Source organism: Sinocyclocheilus grahami, unplaced genomic scaffold (genome assembly GCF_001515645.1).
Source record: "Sinocyclocheilus grahami isolate Dianchi unplaced genomic scaffold, SAMN03320097.WGS_v1.1 scaffold50.1, whole genome shotgun sequence".
NCBI lineage: Eukaryota > Metazoa > Chordata > Actinopteri > Cypriniformes > Cyprinidae > Sinocyclocheilus > Sinocyclocheilus grahami.
The window spans coordinates 1,072,841-1,078,606 of record NW_015505229.1 but is presented as its reverse complement, the minus strand read 5'-3'; the positions used below and the strand labels follow the sequence as shown (position 1 = coordinate 1,078,606).

The window sequence follows — 5,766 nt, the reverse complement described above, 5'->3', positions numbered from 1 at the left end:
AGAGTAGACTACAATGCCGGCTGTTCTGACTCACAGCCTGTAATTACGTTTTTTATATTTAAAGAATTTGCCACTGACGATTCAAACGCGTGTTTTGAGCAGTGTAGAGTAGCGCTTGTTGTTTGTCATTTCTCCGCTCACAAATGCAGATATGGTTTTATGTTTACGCGGCGCGATGCAATGCAACGCATAAAAAGAAAGTATAAGTCATTATAATTTGTAATTATGTCACCACTGGATGCAACAAATGCCTTGTTTATAATGGGTTTTAATGTTTTTGTCTCGTCGCTCCGGCCGGACAGGGCATCACAGTATGTGAGGGGCGTAACATTTTCGTCACACGCTTGAGGTATTCGGCCAATCACAACGCACTGGATAGCTGGCCAATCAGAGCACACTTTGCTTTTCAGACCGATGAGCTTTGTAAAAATCGACGCGTTTCAAAAAGGCGGGGCATAGAGGAGAAACAATAATGTACAGTATGTGGAAAATAATGTGTTTTTTTAACCTTAAACCGCATAAACACATTTCATTACACCAAATACACAAAATAATGTTCTTTTTAGCAACCCCCTTTAAATCTATTTAATCATGAATATTGGATGAGTAAAGAGTCTAAAAGATAAATTTTCAGCTTGTCATGCACTGTAAAAAAAATCTGTTGTTTTTGAAAAATAATTTTGGCAGCTATGGCTGCCAGAATAATTGTGTGAAAAATACAGAAAAACTGTAAACACATTTACAGAACAAACTGTAAATATTACAGTATAAAACTGTAATTTGCAAACAAGAAAATGTGAATGTAAACCAATAAATTCAACAATGCAGACTGCTTCTAAAATCTGTTTTATACCTTAAAGATATACCGACAACCACCATAATAATGCAGGTGGTACAAGAGAAGGCCACATGAAGAATCAAAGTTCATCACATGTAGCTTTTCCTCAAGCGGAAGTATGTACTAAAATACAGAAGATGCACAGAGTCATTCACTCAAACACTAAACGCCATAATGGTAACATACAACACTTAAATAATGCAAAACACATTAATTAACATAAAACCCTAGTGAACATAACAAAAACTATTAAGAAGCATTATCATTCAAACAAAATGCTTTCAAATGTGGAGTGTCATGCAGGGAATTCTGGGAATATCTGGTTACAATTGTATGTTGATTTGTTATTTTTTACTGCAATTTTTTAACAGCATTTTACTGTAAAATTACATACAATTTCTGGCTAGATCTTTTACAGTTTTTCCTGTATATAGTACAGGAACTTACTGTTAACTGTTAATTTTTTTTTCCGGTAACGTTTTTATAATATTTTACAGTGAAAAATGTGTGTGAAACTTTAACACTTTGCCTCTTTTTTAGTCATTTTATACCATAACTTTGTGCTAAATCTGAAGGAAACCTGCTATGTGCAAGACAGTTTGTTTGAGTTCTCCTCAGGTATCCTTAAAGTCACATCTGCCTGTTTCTTCACACCAGAAATCATGAGCATCCACTGAGGCGAAATCCAGTTTTTCAATACATATGTCAAATCCCTAATCCCACTCCATTATTCAAATCGCTTCCACACAAGGATTGTCACCAATCTACCATTGAAATGCTAATACGGTGTTATGTAGCTTCCGCAAAGATGCACACTTCTGGGAAGCAGAGTGAAATGGAGCTTTGAGTCAGTGTCTCCCACCGTGTTCTTAGAGACGTCACCTGTGTTCCTGTGCTGTTTTTCTCCTTTGACAATGGGATGATACATTCACCCAGCCCTCCTGATCTAAAGCCTCATCCTGCCTTATAACAGACCTAATCATTTATATTTTGTGATGTGTCCTATTTCCTTTGATGGCAGCGTCGGTGGAGATTGCTCTAAAAGCACTAAAAGTCAGCAGGCTTTAGCTTGTTATTGCAGGAGTGTGTGAGAAGAGCTCTGACTCTGTGTGCTAGTGTGACCTGACATCGTCGTCATGAGGTCTCCTAAAAGAAGAAAGTGTATGGCCATTTATGTCCAAAAAATGTCCCTTATTATCGGCATCAAAGTATCTTCAAAATTTGATGCCTGAACTGTCAATAGAAGAAATTTTAAATACACTTGCATTCAACTTTTAAAGGGTTAGTTCACTCAAAAATGAAAATTAGCCAGGACAATTTTTAATATAACTCCGACTGGATTCGTCTGAAAGTAGAAAGTCATATACACCTAGGATGACTCGGGGTGAGTAAAACACAGCCTAATTTTCATTTTTGGGTGAACTAACCCTTTAAGCGTTACATTTGGTGATTTTTCATTTTTGGATAAAAATGTGTTTTTCATAATTCTTTAAGCATTATGTTATTTCTCTGCTGAAAGAATATGAGGAAAAGACATCATTATACCAATTTTCATTAAAAATAAATACATTAAAATTAACCACAAAAAAATTTAATAAAAAAATATATAAATAAAAATATTTAAATGTAATTTTTTTTAAATCATCATAAAAACATATCATACTTGACATACATGTTATGACATTGAAGTTAAATCAAACTTAACAACGAATATATATCTTACCAACAAAACCCTAAAATTAAAACAAAGTATTTAAATATAAAATACAAAAATAAATATTTACATTTAAAATATTTATGTAGAAAATCGTTAAAAAAACATCTATCTATCGATCTATTTGACATTAGATTTACATTACATTAAATTTAACAACATAAAACAATATTCAATCTCTTAATGTACCATATGAGCAGCATGTCAATTTAATTTTTAAATAAATAAAATTATTTATAAATTATGAATTAACAATAATTGCAGTTTGTGCAAAATATATGATGATTTTCAAACAAACTGAACACTTCCCCTATCTGCTATTGGTCAGAAAAAAACTGGTAGTCCCGCCTAGTGGTTGAGCCAGTGTTGCTGTGGTCAGGATGCTCAAGCAAACAATGCTTTTACAGCTCCACAGAGACACAGGGTTTTGCATCATACTTCTAAATAGTAAAAAAGGAACCATAACCATAACTACTTTTAAATAGTCAAAAGGTACTATAGATGATTTGAGAGCAAGAAAGTCAAAAGTGTCTATATTGTTTGTCATCATATTGCATAAAGTGCTGCAGTTTACACAGAGATTCTTTACTTAAACTGTCATATCTCACGGCTAACGAAATTATACAGCTGATTATGTTACGATTCATACAAGAGTCTTTTCTTGACCCTGTGTACAGTATAACCTAATCAAGCCAACCTAATCAAATTGGAGCCAGACTAATTTGGTACAAATGAATGTCTAAATTATTTATCTGTGTGCTAAAGGGCAAGAGCAGCATAACCACATGAAAGTGTTTTTTTTTATTATGATGGATAGAGGACTCGTATTTTGGCCAGAAGCAAAGGTTTAAAGTTAAATGATGATGGATAATGATGGATTTGTTTCTTACAAACATGCAGCTTTTCACTTCACAAGACGTTAACTGATGGACTGGAGCGGTGTGGATTACTTGTGGATTATTGTGATGTTTTTATCAGCTGTTTGGACTTCCATTCTGACGGCACCCATTCACTGCAGAGGATCCATTGGTGAGCAAGTGATGTAATGCTACATTTCTCCATACCTGTTCCAATGATAAAACAAACTCATCTACATCTTGGATGGAAAATACATCTTGAATGTCAATTTTACAATGAGAGTGACACGCAGGCAGAGCGTATCTTTAGTTCCTTTGGAAATGCGGCAAGCATATATGCTCAGTAGAGGTGAGAAACGGACAGCTGTGTGGAACTGCGATATCCACCAAAGGTGACAATAATGTTAAATGACGCAAAAGGAGGAAAAGCTCTGCCAGTTAATAGACTCTAAAATAAACGTATTGAACTAAAATATAAAGGTTTATGGTACCCGCCACAGGTTGGTCTCCCTAGAGACACATCTAAACACACATAAAAGGAACAAATATGTGGCGAGGAGAGTGAATTTGTTTGTTTTTGCTCATTTGAAACTGCTAACCGTGATTAAAAAACTGATGTTCATTGTATTCTGAAATGATTTGAAAAGATGCTGGATGTGAATCACTGTACAAGGAGTGTTCTTCAGAAAAGAAAAAGTCCACTGCAGATCCGATACATAAGTGTAGTAAGTGTGAGTCAGCTGTGGTCTTCTGGACATCATGCGTCATAATCAGGGCTTTCTTTTGATATGATCTCATAATAGACCTGATGGACAAAGAGACACATGATTGTAATAATGGCTGTAAAAGGCTAACACTCTTATTTAGGACACCCATAAAAAAAGTAAACACTCAGTTCTTGGTGAATAAATTGGAACCCTGCTGAAAAAAACAAACAGAAAACTGCTAAAACCAGCTTGAGCTGGTTGGCTGGTTTTAGCTGGTCAGCAGGCTGGTTTTAGAGGGGGTTTGGCCACTTCTTTAGCTGGTCAGGCTGGGAGACCAGCTGGCTAACCAGCTAAAACCAGCTTGGCCAGGCTAGGAGACCACAGTGTTGCCAACTTAGCAATTTTGTTGCTAAATTTAGTAACTTTTCAGACTACACTCTTAAAAATAAAGGTGCTTCACGATGCCATAGAAGAACCTTTTTGTCTAAATGGTTCCATAAAGAACCTTTAACATCTGAAGAACCTTTCTGTAGCAACTTTTGATAAGTGACTCGATAAAAAGCGATAAAAAGGAACAATTTACCATTTCAATTACACAAAAAGAGGAAACCAAAGATGCCTAGCAGTACACACGTTACAGGAATTAATTTAGTTGCTATTTGCAATTGTTTAGTTTAATAGTAGTAATAATAATAATAATTGAATAGTTATTTTTCATTTATGAGACACTTTGTTAGCAGCTTGTATCTGCGATTGTTGATGAGTTAGTACACTGTAGGAAAAATATGCAGAAAAATGGTGCTAGTAATTTTCCAGAACATTATCCGTTATCCATTGTAACCCGAAAACACAAAATACAATGCGTAATTAAAAATGCAGGTACAAAAACCTATGGAAAAATCAATCCAGAAAATTCCTTTATATTAACACAGTGCATTATTTTTTACTTTTCTTAGAGTGCAGCATCCTAACTAACTAACTACTAATAAACTGCTTTAAAGTATAAAACTTTAATTGTTTTCGATAATTCAGTGGATTTAAAAATAGTTATTTATATTTTAATATTATATTGTTACGAACAAATCTAAATTAACATATATAAAATATATATATATATGTTTTTGCTGAGATTTGGCAATTTTGCGTCGTGATTACGTAACGACGTCATCACGCAATGACATCACAATGTCATTTAGCAACTTTTAGCAACAAATCAACCTTCCTTTAGCAACTTCCCCTGAAAATTAGTTTATCAACACTGGGAGACCAGCTAAAAGCTACTTTCAACTCATGCTGGTTTTAGCGGGGGGGTTTTCAGCAGGGGAAAACATGTCTGAAATTGATAAGCTGCTCACACTAGAGAGGCCTGAACAGCTAACCACTCAGGCTGGCTCATTTAAAATAGTTTACCTGTTTAGTTGCTGAAAACAAGTTTAGTTCCATGGATTTGAATAATGATGAATGACAAATCAGAAAAATGAAGTTGAAAAATGTCTTTACATTTTAGGAAGGAGTTCCTGGCAAAGTGATTGTTATGTTTAAATAATAACCCCCCAAAAATGGATTACAAATTTGAGTTCACGTTCAGCTGACGCAGAGTAGATGCTTACGTGAGAACATCGTGCCGGCGAGAGGTGCTAACCATAGCAA

General features: G+C 34.8%; 1 long non-coding RNA gene across 1 annotated transcript in view; it reads left to right on the top strand.

Annotated features, from left to right (window-relative positions):
* LOC107583155 (uncharacterized) overlaps window positions 1–5,512 on the top strand; it is an 8,114-nt gene extending 2,602 nt beyond the window's left edge. The window contains exon 3 of the long non-coding RNA XR_001609015.1: window positions 5,438–5,512. This is a non-coding gene — a long non-coding RNA (uncharacterized lncRNA). The remainder of the gene's footprint in view (window positions 1–5,437) is intronic.
* The last annotated feature ends 254 nt before the right edge of the window (window positions 5,513–5,766 follow it).